Source organism: Paramormyrops kingsleyae, unplaced genomic scaffold (assembly GCF_048594095.1).
Source record: "Paramormyrops kingsleyae isolate MSU_618 unplaced genomic scaffold, PKINGS_0.4 ups31, whole genome shotgun sequence".
In the NCBI taxonomy this organism is placed as follows: domain Eukaryota; kingdom Metazoa; phylum Chordata; class Actinopteri; order Osteoglossiformes; family Mormyridae; genus Paramormyrops; species Paramormyrops kingsleyae.
In genome coordinates, this window is record NW_027325969.1 from 1,104,362 (window position 1) to 1,127,162 (window position 22,801).

Sequence of the window (22,801 nt, forward strand, 5' to 3'; positions counted from 1 at the left end):
GGGACATGTCTCTAATTGTGAAGTCTATTTAGACGATATCGTGGTTTATACCGATACCTGGGAAGAACACATGCGTGTGCTAGACGTTGTTTTTGGGAAGTTGCGTGAAGCTTCTTTAGTCTTGAATCTAGAGAAATGTGATTTTGGTAAGGGTATGGTTACTTATCTGGGAAAGACTGTAGGGCAAGGCATGGTTAAACCTGTTAAGGCGAAAGTAGAGGCTATAAATTTGTTCCATGCTCCCCAGAGCAAGCGTGACCTCAGGCGGTTCCTTGGTATGGCCGGTTACTATCGGGGGTTTTGTAAGAATTTCTCGGATGTGGTTTTACCTCTGACTAGCCTCTTACGGAAGGACACAATTTTTGTGTGGTCCCCAGAGTGTCAACAGGCTTTTAACACGGTGAAGATGTTGCTGTGCAGTACTCCGGTGTTATCGACCCGTAACTTTAACAGACCGTTTAAACTAGAGGTGGATGCCAGCGGTACCGGTGCCGGGGCTGTGCTTGTACAAGAAGACGACATGGGGTTAGATCATCCCCTCAGTTATTTCTCAAAGAAATTCGTAAAACACCAGCTAAATTATAGTACGGTGGAAAAGGAAGCTCTTGCTCTTTTGTTGGCCCTCCAACATTTTGAAGTTTACCTGGGTGGGAGTAGTGTCCCGATCACCGTCTATACTGACCATAATCCACTTGTTTTTTTAAATCGAATGTCCTCCTCCAATCAGCGCTTGTTACGTTGGTCCCTCATTGTGCAGAGTTTTAATTTGGTTATTGTGCATCGGCGTGGATCAGAAAATGTGGTAGCTGATGCTTTGTCAAGGTCGCATTGATTTGTGGACCCCCTTTGTGGTTTATTTTGTTATTGTGTGCGTGGGTCCACACTTGTGGGTGGGGGTGTTACGTCCGCGTGTGTGTGTCCAGTCCATCTCTCCATCAGATCCCATTCCATCAAGCTGCTGATTCCGGTTCCGCATTTTCCATCTCTCTACACAAGCCGTGCCAAAACTGGATCTACTGGTTATCATCGCCTCGTTCCCGTTTCCCGCCTCTACAGCCCCGGATTATAAAAGACGCCTGCACACCCCATCTCCCAGCTCTTGCTCGTGATTTGTATTTGCTTTGCCTTTTGCTATTGTATTTTTGGATTTACTGTTACGACCCGTTTTGGCTTTCGACTTTCGCGTTTTTGGTTTTTGATTTGGTTTTGGTTGCTCGGCTTGGATTGATTTACCCGTGTTTTGACTATTGCCTGTTTATCGACTATTCTTAGGATTTCGGATAGGTTTTGGTTGCTTGTATTATATATATATGTTCTTTTTTTTTATATGTGTGTGTGTATGGGGATAAAGGCTGTAGGGAGTGACTGCCATTTGGTTTTCTGCGTGTACGGCGTTTTTGTTCCTGTTTTGTGATTAGCGAGGGTTAGGATAGCGTTTGTCTTTTGTTTCACTTTTTGTTTTTGGTTAGGGAAGTTCGTCGGTACGCGGTTAGTTAATTCACTGGATTTTGTTTATTGTTTTGGCCGGTGTCACTCCTGAAGTTCACCTTTTCCCCTGAAATACACAGTGTTATCATCTTCATCACCTTGGGTGTTGATTATTCCCTCACCTCCTTCTCCTCTACCTCCCGACTCCCTGTTCCCCTTTTCCCGAACCATATCGCTGTTTACGCCCCGTCCCTAGACCGGGACGTAACACTTGAAATATAAAACTGAAAAATAGGATCGGTCAGGGTTCATTTCACTACATGTTGTACTTGTTATAACTATGTATGTGACGAATAAAGAATCTTGAAATCACAACGAACAAGTCGCTCAATGAGAATGAATGACGTAACCGACTGGCTAAGCTGCTTCTAGCGCCAAGGTGGTTCAAATGGTACGATCCACACTAGGGGTGTCTAAAATCGTTTTACATAAAATTTTCCTACAAGGTGAGGTTCTTTCTTAAAAAAAAAAAAACAACAAGAAAAATGTTAATACCCCCCCCCCCCCCAACTGCTATTTTTGTCTATTTGGGGGGGGTCTTGATCGGGGGGTACAGTACCCCCCGATCAAGACCCCCCCAAATAGACAAAAATAATTCGAACCATGATCTCACTAGTCACTATGATTTTGACGAGAGAGATTGCTGTTTCCTCCTAACCTTCCGCAATCACGCAGCTCATTTCGCTTTGCCCTGCCTACTGAGAAACTGGCTAATTTGCATACTAACAGTGATTGGATGTTTAGCTGGGGGGAGGGTGAGTGGGGGATCTGCCGAGTGCTGCGTGAGTCCGCGCACAAACAGAACGCGGAGGGAAAGAGCGAACAAGAAGTGAAACTTATCATCTCGTTTGTGCCTTTTTCAGTGGATTTTTCAGCTACTGTAGTAAATCTTGTCCATATTCAGTTTGTGGGTAATTATTATTTTCTTCTTCAACTTCTAAAAGTTTGATTTAAGGGGGCAGGACGTTTGCTTAAGTGGGCGTTGCCCCAGCGTAGAGCCGGCCCCGACATACATGTTGGCTAACAAAAGGCATACCACCAACTAACAGCAGAGATTTACCAGTATACAATAAAAACCACCGTCGTTTCTTGATACAAACCTTTAATTATATTCTCCAACATTGAAAACACAAAGATCGCTCACAAAATCACAAAAAACCTGCGGGGTGTACTGTAGTTCGTTTTCACAAAAAGCTAACCAGTGTCAAAATTAAATTCACGAGTCATTTCCCTCTGACGCAGCTCTGAAAAGTATCATACACGTGGTTACTATGGTTTCTTTACAAAGTCTAAAATGCTTTGTTGCTTTTGCTTTTAACAGTCTGCTTGAAAACAAATGCTTCAATATTATTTATGCTGTCTAAAAAAGTTTTACCTGGATCACGTTTCACAGCTGCGTTGTTCAGCAAATTACCATGCGAATGCGATTTGAATACGCGCTGTTTAGCACTTGTGATACATTTTTAAAAGCCGGTGAATATATATAATATTCAAATGTATATCGAAATATCGGAAATGTGTTTAAAAATCGTATCACCGTTATCGGAAAAAATTATATCGCGATATATATTGATATCGAATTATTGTCCAGCCCTAGGTTAACATATGATTAGTATGATTAACATGATGCGATCAATTGCATATAACAAATTATATATTGACTACTACTATTCTATTAAGCTATAACTCTTTGTGCACCAGTTGGGGCAGCTTCGAGTCTCTTCCTGCAAGTGGTTTCTCCCCCCCTTTGCTCCACTGTCTGCCCCTCCAAGGTCCGAGCTTCTGTGGAGCCAACTGCAGGCAGCTATCACAAAGCGAGGTCACACAGTATTCAAAACAATCTCTTCTGGCCTAAGGCCTAAGACATAACAGACCCAATATGCCTCCCCTCCCGGGCCTACTAATGTCCAATTTTACTTCCACAGTGCATATGATGGTGGGAGTGGAACCAGGGAGCTGTATTGCTGTGTATTCAAATGAATGGAAGAGTGGGGCTGAGAGAGGGAGGACTTTCCACTGCTTCCGGTGAATTATCGCGAGACCACCACCCCTCCCTGAGTTGCGAGGTTGACAAACGTAAACAAACTCAGGTGGAGTGGAGTCATTAAGCAAAACAAAGTCATTAGGCTGTTGCCACGTTTCAGTCAGGCAAAGAAAGTCCAACTTACGGTCGGAGAGGAGATCCTGGATGAGCTGCCCCTTGCCAGTGAGAGAGCGGATGTTTAGTAGACCGAAGTTGACGCTGGAGATGCCGTTTCTGATAGTGGGCTTGGCCGACCTAGCAGGGTGTGCTAGCGCGTTGTGGCTGACAGTACGGTGGGTATTGCGGGGAGGACGTCGAGATCTGGACCAGATGGACTTATGGAGTTAGTGTCATTGATGTTGAAGTTTCGTCGGGACCCTCGGTGGATATACCTGCGACGGGGCTTAAGAGCGATGTCTGGATGGAGGTGCAGAGACATGGGTGGAGGGACAGACAAGTAGAAGCGGAGCCTAAAAAGTTCGCTTGCGGAGTACTGCAGCAGAGCTGTCGCCGGGTGGTGAACAATGGATAACAAAACCCCGGTGAGCACAGACCACACACACAGCCTGTGGATCCACATCTTCAACAGCGGAGCGCTGGAATATAGCCGGCTGAAAAGTCCCGATGTGGTAAAGTCCAAACAGACAGCAGCAGCGTGAGCATGAGACACCCGCAAATGTTATTAAAATATTAAAATATATCAAGGTACGATTACACTTTAGGTAATCGATTAGAGGTTTAACAAACTTAAAAAACAAAACTTAAAAACAAACTTAAAATAGTAAACCGCTGAGTAGCGGCAGCCAAGAACGCCAGCGTTCACTCAACCGGAACCGGAACATAATTCACCTACAAGAGCATGTATGCATATGAAAAAGTATGCAGAAACTCTCTGCTCTGGCACCTAATTAGTGGAATGAACTCTCCCTAGATGTCCGTTCAGTTGAGTCATTGAATGTCTTCAAACGACGACTTAAAACTTACCCCTTTCGGAAACATCAACCTCTATTTACCAGCCACCAACTTACTTTCTGCGTCCAAAAACTCCAATTCCAACCTAAAGAAACATCTTGAACTAAGTTCTTTTTTTTTGTCTGGCTAAAGTGAGCTTGTTAGCTTGCTTGTCCTAGCCCTTTATAGTTATAGTCAAGCTGCCAATTGACAATCTGCTATATGCTAACTATAGCTATTTACCATGCTGTCTAGCAAACGTTAGGTCAAAGGCTGTAAAATCCATGGTGTTAGCTTTGTGTATTATGCAGTTTCGAGTCTACAAACAATAAAGGCTGTCTACTGCTGGCATTCATGTGTAGTGCTGTTTACATATTTAATGTTTCTGCATACTTTTCCATATGCATTAGGGTGCATCAAACCCCCATTGATTTTCAAAATGTTTTTGGCTGTATAATAAATATGTTCTACCGGATGAAAAAATAATTTGGGCAAAATTTCGTTAATTTTGATTAACATCTACCGGGTCCACATCTAGATTGAAAATATGAAAAATAATGATAAACGCAAGAAAAACGAAGGTACTTCAGAAGTTCACAAATATATTTTAAATGCACAAATTAAATTATTAAATTATTGTGATACATGTCTGATGTCTGATATAGTTGGTACAGGTGTATAGGGCATAGGCCTACTGTTACAGAGCAATACTTCCAGCAGCAATATAATAGCAATATACTTCTGGGCAAGTATAATAGTATGTCTATCTTAAGAACTGATAGTGAACATCAAGAAGACTGATATATCGATGGCACCTGGGAAAAACCGCGTAAGTGCACTATAGTATGGCGCAATCCGCGTAAGTGAAAAATGGGCGGGAACGAAACTAAAGCAACTAAACAAAACCACATCCATTTCATATCATGCAATTTTCGCGTAAGGGACATCAGTCTGTGCTGTGATTTGGAAGTGAGTAGCTTGTGAACATGGACGAGGCTCAGATTTTAGCACCAGTATTTTCAGTATGTTCACAAGGGCTCTCAAATCTAGGTCACGTTTTACTTCCACCATTTAGAAAAAACGTTCCCCTGTAAAATTGACAAATTGTTGGATACGCGGTTTTTCCCCGGTGCCATCGATATCCACTATTAACCACTTTAAATACTAAAACATGAAATCATTAATGCTTGCAGTATAACTATTCCAAAGTATGAATTATTGCCGTTATTTCAGAATTTCATGGCTGTTGTGGACCCGGTAGAACTTATCCAAATTTCAAATTATTTTGCACAGTGTGTTTTTAGTACAGATAGAACATTTTTTTTTATATAGCCATGAAAATATTTTTCACTTGGGGGGTTTGATGCACCCTAATATGCATACATGCATGCATATACATCTTGTTGAAAAGTATAGTCTAATGATACCACTTTGCTACCAAACTGATATAGGATAATACTTTATGGCAGTGCTTTCACTGAGCGATGAACAGGACATGTTAAATAGCTGGTGGTGGATTTCTCATGTACATTTATGATGGGCAATTATTTAGAATCAGTAAGTGTAATGAAACCATCAACAGGGTTTCACCAACTCTCACGTGTCTGGCGTGATACTTTAATACATTCAACCAGTTGCTACAGTAGAAGAACACAACAGAATTGTCTTCTTAAGTAAGTATGGTGCGATTGCCACCTTCATACTGTTATGAAATTGGAGTAGCTTAATGTTAGGAATATTAAGTTTCACACATAAGGAACATGTTACAAATTACATTTTAGGGCATGTATTTTGTAATATGTAGTGGAATACATTTTAAAAGTAACCCTCCTAACACTATCAATAATATTACGATACACATACAAAACTTGTGTTAGGGTTCCTAATCTACTCACAACTGTATTTTTGTGCATTGAAAGGGAATTTATTTATATTTGAAATTTTCTAGTTTCTACTTATCCTTTGTTGCGGACTGAAAATTCCAGAGATTGCAGAAAATATTTTAGAAATATGAGTGTCTGGTGTCTATTTTTTTTTTCTTCAAGCAAAAAAGTGTTCTGATCTTAGCGTACCAAAGGATTTTTCAGTTTGGGCAAAAAAACATACATTATAGACCTGTGTTGAAATTCGAAGATCTCCCCCGACTGACCTAGATTCTTTTATATATTTAATTTGCATTTGCATCCTTTTACCAATAGCACAACCTCTCCTGCCTTATGACATTTTCACCCCTTTTTCGTCATGATCACAGCCTAACAAGAGACATACATGACCTAGCTGTCCTGGCCTCTAATCTAGATTCATGACTCAGGACTACTCCCTGCTCTCAGGCCTAACATCACCATTGCTTAGGGCAGTGTATTTCAACCTTTTTTGAGCCACGGCACATTTTTTACACTGAAAAAATCCCACGGCACACCAGCAACCAAAAATGTTACAAAATGACATTCTATAGCCTAGTAATGAGAAATAGTCTCTCAATTTATTTATACTCACTCAGTGTGAAACCTGAGCTTGTTTGGATGAACATAAAGCTGATATCCTGGCAGGAACTGAAGACAGACACACAAAGCTCTTCCTCAACAGCTCTCAGTCTCTGTCTGTTTTTAGTTTTTATATGAGTCAGGCTTTAAAAGCTCAGCTCACACAGATATGTCGTGGAAAATGGGAGTAATGTTGAAATAGCTTTGTTTGTTTAGAATACATCACTATTACAGCACATACACTCGACAATGGCATCATCATCATCATCATCTGCCGCTTGTCCGGGGTTCGGGTCGCGGGGCAGCAGCTTCAGGAGAGGCACCCAGACCTCCCTCTCCCCAGCTACCTCTACCAGCTCCTCGGGGGGGACACCGAGGCGTTCCCAGGCCAGCCGAGAGATATAATCCCTCCAGCGAGTCCTGGGCCTGCCCCGGGGCCTCCTCCCTGTAGGACATGCATGGAAAACCTCTCCGGGTAGCCGCCCAGGAGGCATCCGCACCAGATGTCCAAACCACCTCAACTGGCTCCTTTCGACGTGAAGAAGCAGCGGTTCTACTCTGAAGCCCTCCCGGATATCCGAACTTCTCACCCTATTCCTAAGGGAAAGCCCAGACACCCTGCGGAGAAACCTCATTTCGGCCGCCTGTATTCGCGATCTCATTCTTTCGGTCATTACCCACAGCTCATGACCATAGGTGAGGGTAGGGACAAAGATGGACCAATAGATCGAGAGCTTTGCTTTTTGGCTCAGTTCTTTCTTAGCCACGACGGACCGGTTAAGCGCCTGCAAAACTGTAGACGCCGCTCCGATTCGTCTATCCAGCTCCCGATCTCGCCTACCCTCACTCGTGAACAAGACCCCGAGATACTTAAACTCCTCCACTTGAGGCAGTACGTCTTCCCCGACCCGAAGAGGGCAAACCACCCGTTTCCGGCTGAGAACCATGGTCTCGGACTTGGAGGTGCTAATCCTCATCCCTGCCGCTTCGCACTCGGCTGCGAACCGCCCCAGTGCATGCTGGAGATCCCCAGCAGATGAAGCCAACAGGACGACATCGTCTGCAAAAAGCAGCGAGGCAATCCTGAGGCCACCAAACTGGACACCCTCAACACCCTGGCTGCGCCTAGAAATCCTGTCCATAAATATTATAAACAGGACCGATGACAAAGGGCAGCCCTGGCGGAGCCCAACCCGCACCGGGAACACGTCCGACTTATTACCGGCAATGCGGACCAAGCTTCTGCTCCGTTCATACAGGGACCGAATCGCCCACAATAGCGGACCCCGGACCCCATACTCCCGAAGCACCCCCCACAGAGCACCTCGGGGAACCCGGTCGTAAGCCTTTTCCAAATCCACAAAACACATGTAGACCGGATAGGCAAACTCCCAGGCCCCCTCCAGTACCCTTGCAAGGGTATAAAGCTGGTCCAGTGTTCCACGGCCAGGACGAAAACCGCATTGTTCCTCCTGAATCCGAGATTCGACTATCGATCTCACCCTCCTCTCCAGTACCCCGGAATAGACTTTCCCAGGGAGGCTGAGAAGTGTGATCCCCCTGTAGTTGGAATACACCCTCTGGTCCCCTTTCTTAAATAAGGGGACCACCACCCCGGTCTGCCAATCCAGCGGCACCATCCCTGACCTCCACGCACTGTTGAGAAGGCGTGTCAGCCACGACAGCCCCACAACATCCAGAGCCTTCAGGTACTCCGGGCGGATCTCGTCCACCCCCGGGGCCCGGGCGCCACTGAGCTCTTTAACCACCCTGGCCACCTCAGCCCCAGTGATGGGCAAGCCCCCCCCAGCACCCTCGGGCTCTGTGCCCTCAGATGTCTCAAAGGCAGTGTGCGTAGATGTATCTGAGGCAGGGTTGAGGAGGTCCTCAAAGTATTCTTTCCACCTCCGGATGATGTCCCCAGGTGAGGTCAACAGCCCCCCCCCCCCACTATAAATAGTAGGAACCAGGAGCTGCTTCCCCTTCCTGATACTCCGGATGGTTTGCCATTGTTTGTTTAGAATACATCACTATTACAGCACCTACACTCGACAATGGCATAATATTTGCAAATAATAATTAATTTTCCAAAAAGTTTTTTAGACCAATTAAGTGAAATTGGATAATTTCCCACAGAACACCTAACAATCTCTCACGGCACACTAGTGTGCCGCGGCACAGTGGTTGAAAAAATCACTGGCTTAGGGCTCACAAAAAGAAAGGTGTTAGCTCTGCTCCATGCATGGATGGTTACATAATGCAAACGAAGATGAATATATGATTATATGAATACTTGATGCAAGCATGAGTGAATAAATCATGGTTATATGACTGAATTTAATTTATACATACATGACTATGATTCATACCTGATTACATGCATCCACTATGTAAACTTTTACCAACATACATGTAAAACCAACACAGACAGTTATCCAGCACATTACCATTTTATATAAGGTGCTGATGAATTGTACATACAACCACGTTCTTTGTTCAAGTGTTGTGAAGTATTTTAACATACCTTTCTTTTTGTCTCCAATGGTAAATTCAGCTCTACGAAGTGGTCTCTATAGACTCACTGGGATGATGATTAGTGTCTGTCTCATCCATGGAGGGGTGGCACCACATTTTTTTTCATTACGAACCTTCAACATAATTGCTAGGAGACCAAATGGGCCCGTATCCCTCAGTGAGCTTCATGATGAAGATTTCAGAGGAAGACTAGAGAAGGTACACTGCAAATGAGAGAAGCTCTTGAATTATAGTGTATATATATCACTCATCTCTTTTATGCAAAATATTTTATTTTCGCCCAACAGATTCAGAATGCACCCACTATTGATGAGGTAAGGGAGGCTGTTCTTCAGGCTACAGAAAGCCTTTCTCTTCTTGGTGCAGTTCGATATATTTCAGACTTCACAGAAAGAGACAAACTGGTTCAAGAAACAGCTCAGGATTACTTAGAGAGAAGGCTCAAATCTGCATTTGAACAGTAAGAATAGTCTATTTCTCTTGATCAAATATGACTGGCTAATGTATAATCCTATTTAACAATATGTTTGTATCTCTTTCTATTGTTTATGGCAGATTACTGGAAGGACTGAACACACTGGGGTTGGCAGAAGCCATTCAACGCTATCCTGTCCAATTTCAACATCTGTTCCTGCAGAATAAAAGTAGATTGACTGCAAAGGACCTCATGGCGCTTTTTAAACCCACTTTGTCCCCATCTGGAAGTAACAAGAGACAGCAAGAGAACAGAGTACTTTGTTTTTGGAGGGATTGGCTCATTAATTTGCAGGGTAAGCTTAAATAAAAACAATGTGTATCATTATTAAGATTTGAAGACCTCTTTAGAATTAACTAAATAAATTTAATAATTGTAATGGCAAAATAAATCTGCTAATTCATATCTACACATTTATGATGCAATGAATGAGTTAGAGTTCTGTTTTAGGTGGTTGTATTTGTACAGATAATTATGTTGCATTTACTAAATGTGTAAACGTGTCAATCTACTACTGCATTTCAGGAGGCCAATGTGAACCAGTCACTCTAGAGAAGCTCCTGATCTTTGTTTCTGGCCTGGACAGGCTGCCACCACTGGGCTTTCTTTCTGCTCCCACCCTGGAGTTTCTACACCAAGACTCTGGTGAAAGGAGACCACTGCCCGAGGCAAACACTTGTACAGTGTGCATTAGGTTACCGCTGCACCAATCGTATGAAGAATTCCAGAAGTGGATGAATTCTGGCATATTACAAGCTTAAGGTTAGGAATATTAAGTTTCACACTTAATTTAATTTTGGCACTCTTGGCCCTCCATATACATGTTTATGTTTTACATATAATGCCAAGGCCACATTGCATATTTGTTTTAATGTTTAATGGCAATTTTAACATGTCATCTTTGTTTAAAAATGTGTGACGATGTTTTTTTGAAAACAAAACAAATGAACCATTGTTTTGTCTGTTATACATTGAAAGTAAATGATAATTGACACCAATCACAGCATTCGACTTTTGATTTATGATCAGATGTGTTCGAAACAGCTAAAAATATAAACATAGATCATGGAAAAACTGTCGTAGGTATTCCAAATGGTATGTCCAAGGTTATCATCGAAAATATCAGTTGTTCCTCAAGAAATCAAGAACTTGTGCTAAAAGGTCAGTTCCCATGCTATCCCTTGCACCTGCCAGGGGATTAACTAGTTGGAAAAGTTCTTGAATGGATCTTTCCTCTAGATGAAACTGCGTGGTAGGAACTTGAACTTCTTCTGGCCAGTCAAACTCTGGCGGAGCTGCTGGTGCCATCTGTACTTCTGAGGGAGGGTTGGCCTCTTGATCCACAAAAAGACCTCTGATGGCAGTTCGGTTCTGGGTTTGCTGAGCAAGGCTACCTTGAATAAATATCTGGTATGGAGACATGTTACCTTGCTGTCCTTATTTTATGATGGTTCCACTGATTGACAAATAATTGAAGATCTCGATTAATTCTTGGCAAGTACACATAATGGAGAGCCCACAGGTACATTTCATTGTTGCTGTCTAGAATTCCTTCATTCTCTAAAAAAGTAAATAACAAATGGTAAATGTTTGTGAGTCCTTTCCAAACATCTCCCCATAGTCTCTCAATTCTTTGATTGTGGGTGCTCCTCCCTCTGAGTGCACTCCCTCTAGAAGAACCTCTGAAGACCTCCATAAACATGCAAACTGCATTATTCTCTCCACCTTGATCGCAGCGAACTCTGGAGGGCACCCCATATATGCTAACGGCATCCACAAAACTATTCAGAACTGTACTGCTATAATTATTAGTAGAAGCTTTGAGGAAGATGACAAGCCTGCTGTAGCCATCAATCCCGCCATGAATGACAATTCTCCATCTTAAAAAAAAAAATGTATAAAGTTTACACACATGAAAGACAAAGGACTATAAATTTAGGTGCCACAGCGATATTTAGTCATTGCATCATTTTGGTAAAGTAAAAACAGGGAAAATTACCACATACTAGGGGTGGCACGGTTCACAAAACCCACGGTTCGGTTTGTATCACGGTTTTAGGGTCACGGTTTTCGGTTCTGTACGGTTCTTGTTATTTTTTTCTTTTAATCTTTAACACTCCAGAAATGTACTTCAGCATATGATATATAGCTTAATTATCCACAATTTAGGATACAGTATTAAAAAAGTTATATCATGTAATCATGCATAAACTGAATTTGACTTGACTTAAAGCACATTATTAAAATTATTAAACATTATTAATCACAGAACAGTAATAAAATAAAAGTCTTGCCTTAACATAAATGCTAAAAGAATAGATCGCTTTAATCGCTATTACAGTTGGGTATGGGCACGCGGTCTTATTTAGAAAACATACAAAAAGAGATGCATATAATGTTTAATCATTCGTTTTGTATTTGTCCGGTCCACGGGGTTAATTTAATTGGGGATCGTTAAAATGATAGATCACCTATGTTGATTAAGCCTGATTCGGTTCGTTATATATATATATATATATATATATATATATATATATATATATATATATATATATATATATATATATATATATATATAACGTGAAAAAATTTGGTATTAATTATATTGAATGTTCTTGAGTAATCGATAAAATCAGTTTCTGTGTATGTACAAGACATCAATCTGTAATAGTGCAAAATATGTCCAGTTGATATGTCTAGTATAATCATCTGGCAATAGCCTGTAGGTCTGTGTGATCAGACACTGTGCAATAAACAGAATTTTTAGGAACATGGCAAATGTTCACATTGCAGCAAGGAAGCAGGCTCACTGTTACAACGCTGACCGGGGAAGCAGAGGCGAGGAGACCTAGGATCGGGGGAATGTGGGGTTTAATGAGCAAAAGAAACACAGACGAGCGGTAAAGCAGAATTACAATATAATGACCGGATTGGAGAAAGAAACGGAAACGCGGACTAAATACAATGGAGTAATGACAAATTTGACAACAATCAGGAACAGCTGGTAAACACGGGGAATCCACACAGGGTTAACGAGGGGGCGTGGCACACGAAAAGAGCGGACGATCGAGGCATGACACTCGCTGAGTGCAGTACCGTGAAGCTAGCAAGAATAAGCAAGAATAATGAACCGGAAGTACTTTCGTTGTCATGGTTATAACAGAGCATTTTTCAAATTAAAAACTTGCGTGCTCTGCGAGCTATCAAGGTGGACTTGCGGCTTTGTATTGAGTCTGCTGGTTTCTCGTGTGCGAATTGAAGGTAAAATTTTATATGATATACTTCACATATTTATATCTAAATTTGCTTATTCGTTTACAATTACCTAATAATTAAAAATAAAGAAATATATTTCGTTTTTAATGTTTTGCATTTCACAGATTTATGGAATTGTAAATTAAATTTTAAGTTAAATATAATTGTTCTGGGCTAATTGTCTACAGTGATGGAAGACTACGGGACTGGATTCCGGCACAAGTTGGAGAAGTGGCCACGATCTTCCATAACGGGTTTTTTTCACAAAACCTCTATTCCGGAGATTGTTGAAGGAAAGAAGGTGAAGCGTCTCTTTCACCACTAAACTACAGCAGAAATACCTGAGCCTCAGAGCTAATATCAATGATTAAGTAAAGCACGTTTATACTTTCTATACTTTTCCGCATACTGTTATTTGCCAGTTTTGAGCTGATTTTTGTAAAGTAAACATTCAGTAAATGGTATTCCCCATAAGTAAATAAATAATTTCTGTGGTATAGTAAGACATAATTTCGTTCTGAAAAAATATAATGAGCAGTTTCAGTTATACTTCCCGAAATAAGAATTATAGTAATTATAATTTTAAAAGAATGTCAGAAATTTCATATCAGGATATATTTCACATAGCTGAAATAGCCTAGGTGAAATTTACATGCATAACACAAATCTAAAAGATTGTGTCAGCTTCAAATCTGGTTAGGTACATTCTACAAATGCTCTTTGAATAGAAACAAGTGCCACTTATATCAAATAAGCGTCAGCAAAAAGTTTGCTGGGTTTGGAACATAGTGTCCCCAACGAGAAATTATGGCTGATTTTACATAGGTCAAATGTACATGCTTAAAACACAAATTTAAAGGATTGTGTCAGCTACAAACCTAGTTAGGTACATTCTACTAAGGCTCCTTGAATAGCAACAAGTGCCACTTATATCAAATAAGCGTCAGCAAAAAGTTTGCTGGGTTTGGAACATAGTGCCCCCAACGCGCAATTAGGTCTGATCTTACATAGGTCAAATGTACATGCATAAAACACAAATAAAGGATTGTGTCAGCTTCAAACCTAGTTAGTTACATTCTACTACGGCTCCTTGAATAGGAACAAGTGTCATTTATATCAAATAAGCGTCACCAAAAATTTTGCTGGGTTTGGAACATAGTGTCCCCAACGCGCAATTAGGTCTGATTTTACATAGGTCAAATGTACATGCATAAAACACAAATAAAGGATTGTGTCAGCTTCAAACCTAGTTAGTTACATTCTACTAAGGCTTCTTGAATAGGAACAAGTGCCACTTATATCAAATAAGCATCAGCAAAAAGTTTGCTGGGTTTGGAACATAGTGTCCCCAACGCGCAATTAGGTCTGATTTTACATAGGTCAAATGTACATGCATAAAACACAAATAAAGGATTGTGTCAGCTTCAAACCTAGTTAGTTACATTCTACTACGGCTCCTTGAATAGGAACAAGTGTCATTTATATCAAATAAGCGTCACCAAAAAGTTTGCTGGGTTTGGAACATAGTGTCCCCAACGCGCAATTAGGCCTGATTTTACATAGGTCAAATGTACATGCATAAAACACAAATAAAGGATTGTGTCAGCTTCAAACCTAGTTAGTTACATTCTACTAAGGCTTCTTGAATAGGAACAAGTGTCATTTATATCAAATAAGCGTCACCAAAAAGTTTGCTGGGTTTGGAACATAGTGTCCCCAACGCGCAATTAGGTCTGATTTTACATAGGTCAAATGTACATGCATAAAACACAAATAAAGGATTGTGTCAGCTTCAAACCTAGTTAGTTACATTCTACTACGGCTCCTTGAATAGGAACAAGTGTCATTTATATCAAATAAGCGTCAGCAAAAAGTTTGCTGGGTTTGGAACATAGTGTCCCCAACGCGCAATTAGGCCTGATTTTACATAGGTCAAATGTACATGCATAAAACACAAATAAAGGATTGTGTCAGCTTCAAACCTAGTTAGTTACATTCTACTAAGGCTCCTTGAATAGGAACAAGTGTCATTTATATCAAATAAGCGTCAGCAAAAAGTTTGCTGGGTTTGGAACATAGTGTCCCCAACGCGCAATTATGGCTGATTTTACATAGGTCAAATGTACATGCATAAAACACAAATAAAGGATTGTGTCAGCTTCAAACCTACTTAGGTACATTCTACTACGGCTCCTTGAATAGGAACAAGTGTCATTTATATCAAATAAGCGTCAGCAAAAAGTTTGCTGGGTTTGGAACATAGTGTCCCCAACGCGCAATTAGGTCTGATTTTACATTGGTCGAATGTACATGCATAAAACACAAATAAAGGATTGTGTCAGCTTCAAACCTAGTTAGGTACATTCTACTAAGGCTCCTTGAATAGCAACAAGTGTCATTTATATCAAATAAGCGTCAGCAAAAAGTTTGCTGGGTTTGGAACATAGTGTCCCCAACGCGCAATTAGGCCTGATTTTACATATGTCAAATGTACATGCATAAAACACAAATAAAGAATTGTGTCAGCTTCAAACCTAGTTAGTTACATTCTACTAAGGCTCCTTGAATAGCAACAAGTGTCATTTATATCAAATAAGCGTCAGCAAAAAGTTTGCTGGGTTTGGAACATAGTGTCCCCAATGCGAAATTATGGCTGATTTTACATAGGTCAAATGTACATGCATAGAACACAAATAAAGGATTGTGTCAGCTTCAAACCTAGTTAAGTACATTCTACTAAGGCTCCTTGAATAGCAACAAGTAAAGTAGTGCTCCATGCTACTCCAGTCTGTGTTTTTTTTAAATCGTGCACGACTTAGATTTAGTCTAATTACGTCCATGCCACCATGCGGATTTAGATATAACACAATGTATGTGTAAGAAAGTCATTCTTCCCGATTTATGTAATATGTTTCAGGTCTGCTTCTTGTTAATTGTCGTATTTCATCTGCATATGTAATAAATTTAATGAACACCACTCTCACATGTATTTAGCTTACTGTATAGTATGGTCAGTTTTACCTGTCCCAGGTGTGAGTGTGGCTTGTTTATGTTAATGTTATTTTAATACACCCTAATTTTGTTCCACTGGGAGCACACTAGAAACGTATTATTTCTCAGTTGTGATTTTGTAAGTTCGTGGTTGATGGAATGTTAGTGGGACAAAATAAAAAAATTAAAAGAACATCACAACAAGCTTTGATTGTAAATAGTGTTACGAGCCGGTCTTGGCCGGGCCACAACATACAAAAGTGGATGAGACCAGAGATAAGTTTACGGTATATTTAATTAGTGCTCTTTGTGTCCCAAGTGGTTAAAGTCTTCAGAAGCCGACAAGGCCAAAATAATAAACAAAACTACCTCTACCTATTCAGAAAAATAGACTAACTTAGCTAATCCAAAGAAAAGAAATATACACCATCCACCCTCACTCTCTGTCTAACCCAAAACCAGGAGAAAAACAGAAAGTCATTCACAAAAAGTCAGTTCACACACAGATGTACAAACAACAACGGAACAGGTCTCTCTCGAGGTGTCGTCGGACGAGGCTTTAGAAGTAGTCCCATGTACAGCCAACCCATCCCAACACTGGAGGCCAGAACAATATAGTGATCATCTACTGGGAGGCAGGACATGTGGCAGTAGGCAGGACCTGCACAGGGAAGACACACCCATCCCACCACCAGCACAAACACCCAAACAGTAAGAACAATATACTGGTGGTCGTAACAAATAGGTCTAGCCATTTATTTGAAAAAACAACCATTAAGCAAGTCATTTAGTTTTTTAAGGTTAATAACTATTTAAATAGAACAAAAAGTTTCCGTTTTAATTTTAGAATCAGTGTCTAACATGGAAGACGAAAGAAGTGGTGTATTAATCAGGTAGTATAATACTATGTGTTCTTAATTCATATTCTATCATTTTCCTCTTGTCTTCTGCAGAAAGCATGGTATAATTGCCACCGAACAACAATGTCTTTGCAAATAAGGAAACATATAAACCACAGCTGCTGTTGTCTGTCTGTTTTTTAAAAAATGGACAATTATGGAAAATTTCTATCTCAAATTGTAACTGTATCACATCATTGTACAGTATGAGATACTGGGCAATTAAGAATTTTTGCAGTGCTTTGAGAATTTGTTTTATTTCCATTTTGTATATGTCCAAAGAATCCACGATGCGTGCACAAATCATTATACACTTACCATTTTTAGTAAAATTCTGCATGTCAAAGGACACAACAACCCAATGTGATGATTTTATGTTAAAAGGGACAATAACATTATTAAAACACCACCAGTTACTTTTGTGTTTAGGTGGATTAGGCAAGACTTCAACATCTTTGCAGTAAAGGCTCTGTAATATTTGACTTACAAATATAGATGGTACTGTTAAAGTGCTCATGACTTTGTTCTGTAGAAGCTGCATGTATGCATCAATTATTCTATCATTTAGCCATTTCCCACCTCTAAGAATGTCAATGTCTTCTTTTGAAAGATTGCCTGTTTGATGTGTGACTTTTGTGGGCATATGTATATGTACTGGAAGTGAACACTGCAGTTCACAGTCAGCCGTGCAGGTATGGCATATCTCTGTTGAATAATGTTGTTCTAAAACTGCTTCTTCACTGACATCATAGGAAAGAAGACAAAAATGTGCTTTGGAGATTAATTTTGTGACAATATCAAAGGAATATTTTACAATATTATTATCATTCAGGCACCATTCATTGTTTGAATCTATTGTATAAATTGTAGTATATGGATATGTCAGAGAACACAGCAACACAGCTCTTATTGTGTATAAATGTTCTTTAAAAAGTGAAGCCAGTTTTAAAAGTTGTGGTGCTACACTGCTTTTGGAACTTAAACTAACTAAAATCGATTGAGGAAGATGAGCAATGTTTGCTGTCCTCACTGTCAAAGAGTTGAAACATTTTTGGCACAAAACTGTATTACAGAGATTTGTGCAGACACTCTCGAGAAATCCTTTTTGGGATATTTCTGTTGCTGTTACAATATATTCTGGCCTATACTGAAACAGAACGTTGTTACATTTTGTGCAACTAAGATGTACATAAATATGAAGATAAAACAAATCACCTGAAAGAAAATTTGCAGACAGTGTTTGTGAAAATAAACCTCCTATCACATTCTTGATATAACTTCCTGAGATTTTATATTGCTGAATAGTGTTGTTAATTTTGATTGATCCAGCATTTAACAATACAGTACATGCATTGTGCAAGTGTTTAGAAGGTGACATGGCTGTAGCATGTTTAAGTCGGCAATAACATTTGACCTATGTAAAATCAGGCCTAATTGCGCGTTGGGGACACTATGTTCCAAACCCAGCAAACTTTTTGCTGACGCTTATTTGATATAAATGACACTTGTTCCTATTCAAGGAGCCGTAGTAGAATGTAACTAATCGTGCATTCCATTTGCCTCGGATTCCGATTTTCGGAATCCGAGATTACGTCACATCCGGTAAAAACTCGGAAAAACCGAGTTGGATACGTTCCATTTGCCAAAGAAGTAGCAATACCATCGACCCATATGAAAAAGCAAGATTTTTTGCTTAGCCGGACAACTTGTCGGATTTAAGGTACCTCAGTTTAAATGGCCTTTATTTTCGTTCACTTACAATTAGCCCGAACTACCTTAAATCCGACAAATAATCCGACTAATCATGAAATCCAATTCTAGACCGGTTAATTGGTAGCCATTGTTAGCCATATCACTTGATAACACATTACGCGCGGTGCTTCACGTATAAAACTCCGTAGCAACACGTCCACAGATAAGTTGGACGGTATAGTGTGTGCGACCGATTTAATGAGCCAGAAATGAGAAGTAGTGCTTAAACAGGATAAAACTACAACTTTCCCTTCTGTTGATAAAGGGCGCAGCCATCTTCGATTCTGAACTCGGGATCCTCTGCGTTATCCGAGATCATTCTCGGATCTCCGAGAAACGGGAGCGCGCATGTCGTCACTTCCGGCTTTGAAACTCGGAATCCAACTCGGAATCCGAGTTCCCAGGGCAAATGGAACGCACCATAACTAGGTTTGAAGCTGACACAATCCTTTATTTGTGTTTTATGCATGTACATTTGACCTATGTAAAATCAGGCCTAATTGCGCGTTGGGGACACTATGTTCCAAACCCAGCAAACTTTTTGGTGACGCTTATTTGATATAAATGACACTTGTTCCTATTCAAGAAGCCTTAGTAGAATGTAACTAACTAGGTTTGAAGCTGACACAATCCTTTATTTGTGTTTTATGCATGTACATTTGACCTATGTAAAATCAGGCCTAATTGCGCGTTGGGGACACTATGTTCCAAACCCAGCAAACTTTTTGCTGACGCTTATTTGATATAAATGACACTTGTTCCTATTCAAGGAGCCTTAGTAGAATGTAAATAACTAGGTTTGAAGCTGACACAATCCTTTATTTGTGTTTTATGCATGTACATTTGACCTATGTAAAATCAGGCCTAATTGCGCGTTGGGGACACTATGTTCCAAACCCAGCAAACTTTTTGCTGACGCTTATTTGATATAATTGGCACTTGTTCCTATTCAAGGAGCCTTAGTAGAATGTACCTAACTAGGTTTGAAGCTGACACTATCCTTTATTTGTGTTTTATGCATGTACATTTTACCTATGTAAAATCAGGCCTAATTGCGCGTTGGGGGGACTAGGTTTCAAATCCAGCAAACGTTTTCCTGACAATTACTTTTATGCAACAACATATGGTATAAATGTTTGTGCAGTTCTCTTACGTTTTTGTCTTGGATGGTTAAAATGTACTTAATAAGTAAGGAAAGCTGTGTAAAACCTGTGTAATAAACAAAATAATTTACGTATTTTAGGTATAAAATAAGGTAAATTTATAAGTTTCTCAATCTTTTTATACATTTACTTTTATTTATGATCAAATTTGGCGATGTAAGTATAATATATCACAGCACTTATTATTATTCTTGCACATAATTCACCATTCAATGGATTAATCGCCTATTAAAACCGAACTTTTATTTTGACACAATAAGCGGATATAGCGACCGGAAGTCTCCCTCTTATTCTTGCCAGCTTCACACTGCTCTGGAGAGCTTTGTCACAGATAACTTAATTTTCTTTAACAAAGTGCCTAACCGCACATTAAATAAAGTCACACAACAGAGGCGCACAACAGTGTTCAGATGTTGTGCTATCGGTTGGCTGAAATTTAAACGTTTTCTTCAGAGACAGGGTGGTAACGCCGAAAACACGAGCTAAACGCAGCAAACGAAAGGCTACCGGAAATTACTTAGCTGGCTGAACTTTTACCGGAACTACGTCACACCGCTCTGTGCATATAGCCTATTCTTTCGCGCGAAAGGGAAACACACTGACGTCACATACGGGGCACGAGGCTACATTGCGCATGTCATGAACCGTCGAACCGTGCGACGCATGCATGCCCCGAACCGAGACAAGCGAACCGAACGGTTCGGTTTTTTTTCATGAACCGTGCCATCCCTACCACATACCTGATCAGCTTGTGGTTGCCATCAAGGTGCCACAAAGAGTTTGGTCCTGCAACACTATACGTCCTTCTGTGCAGTCTGTGAGACATTGCTCTGTGTGCTGCTGCCCCTGGGTCAATCCTATTTAAACTCTGCCAAACTCTTTGCCGTTGCACAACAACACCGATGCCAATAAGTAGTGCTCTGACAGATTCAACACCAAGTTCATCATTTCCATTGACAACTTCTTGCACTCTTTCATCAAGATCTGAGTCTGTCAGATTGGTGTAATGACTTTGCAGTGATAAATTGAACTGCCTGTTGAAAAAGAATAGGTGCATAATGAATTCAAATAAAAACTTATAGTTCTATCTGAATAACATGCTTTCGTGTGCTCTGGCAAATTAAAAAATAATTTGAATTACGCTGCATTACACTGTTTTAAAATATCAACCCTCGTATCAGGTGTTGGTGGTCTAGTAGTAGGATACATGTCTATAGACCAAGAGGTCAGAGGTCCAAATACACCCTACTGTAATGCCAGCACTACCACCATTCTTTCATTTCACTATCAATCCTTAGGTGACATTCTGGCGAGTAGGTATAGAATAAAAATATAGTAGAGCATTTAGAAGAAACACCTGTCAGTGTATTACCTAGACCAGTTTGCTGCCTTAACTTTACCTGGAACAATTATTAAATGCTTCTAAATTCATTTTGCCCAGTTTGATATTGGATTTGGTCAAATTGGCTCACGTAAGAATCAAGACCAATTTACCTTAGGCGTCGTTTTACTGTTCTCTTTGACACTCCCAAAATATCAGCAATCTCTCTGGTAGTGAAACTGAAGGTGAGCAAAAATCGCAGCTGTTCTGAGCTGATTAAGTAGCGAGGACGACCACATCGACCCCGTATTGTCGGAGCGCTGTAACTGTGGCTGACTGCAAATAAACAATATGGAAATAGTGGTTAAATAAATGTTAAATGAATATATATATATATTATTATTAAGGGTCCAAAGCATGAAATGCTTATGGACCATTATTGTTTTTATTATTATTTAAAAAAAAAGCTAAACTGAACAAACCTTGTTGCTGAGTGAGTGTTTGAATCTCGGCAACAAACTCCGAAATTGTTCTCATCATCTCATCGGCAAATTCATTTTCAATTAATCGCCCACTTGCCCAACGTACACTGCTTTCCATTGTAGTCATTCTATTATAGCAAAATAGAGATATTCAAGGACACGCTAAGGGTATAAATCATAATAACAGCTGTTATATTAAAGTAGCAAAAATGAATTACCTCGTCAGTATCGTGTCTACATTAGCTTGTACATTATCAGACAATGCCAGCCGGGTGCATTCCATAAATATTTGATTGCAGTTCAAAAGAAAGCTTCTAAGAGCCATTTTAGTTTGCGCTCCGAACCAAGTTCTCTATCTAGTTTAATGGCACGCACACCTCCTTTAAGCAGACGTCTGTGGCTCATCACGACCACGCAAAGAATCCGTAATCAAAAACGTAAAGTGATGCAGAAATACGTACCTGCGGCGAAGGCTTGCGTTGTCTCTTACCCCTGATTGACCCCTGATTTACACTGGATGCGTATCCACTGCGGTGCGAATGCGCTGCGTTCCCATTCCGTCCGAGGCCGTCCGCTAATTCACGCTGGATGCGTTTGTGGTCCGTATCTGATCCGGCGCGCCGCTGGTTTGCGAGATCACATGACCACGGGAGAATAACATTTAACATAACATGTATCTATGTTTCTATGGATAAAATAATGTGTCACTCCCATATAGGTTACTGAACACTTTATTAGGAGTTTACAAGTACTTCACAGTACAGGTTACTTTCATTAAAAATCAAGTATATACATAGTTAATTGGAAGATTCAACTTATCGTCAAATCCCAAAACTTCTGAAGTTTCACTCCACGCCTTCTCCTTTCTACTATTATCCTTGTAAAAAGGATGTCTGGGGTCGTACACAATTCCGTGTTTCTCCACCTCCAAAATTAATTTTTCCTCGTCCATGATGTGACGGAGAATTGGCGCATGCGCTCTG

At 40.3% G+C, this 22,801-nt stretch overlaps 2 long non-coding RNA genes across 3 annotated transcripts; one reads left to right on the forward strand and one right to left on the reverse strand.

The window, feature by feature from the left end:
• Positions 1-12,543: 12,543 nt before the first annotated feature.
• Positions 12,544-22,781, reverse strand: LOC140584043 (uncharacterized). Of its 2 annotated transcripts, none has more exons than XR_011986078.1 (5): positions 22,280-22,781; positions 21,819-21,946; positions 21,510-21,672; positions 20,756-21,049; positions 12,544-12,803 (listed from the first exon to the last, which is right to left on the reverse strand). It is a non-coding gene; the product is annotated as an uncharacterized lncRNA (long non-coding RNA). The 2 variants fall into 2 exon arrangements; XR_011986077.1 differs by lacking the exon at positions 12,544-12,803 and adding an exon at positions 16,479-16,862 and having other exon boundaries at positions 22,280-22,780.
• Positions 12,849-13,707, forward strand: LOC140584045 (uncharacterized). Its single transcript, XR_011986081.1, has 2 exons — positions 12,849-13,216; positions 13,399-13,707. It is a non-coding gene; the product is annotated as an uncharacterized lncRNA (long non-coding RNA).
• Positions 22,782-22,801: the final 20 nt, after the last annotated feature.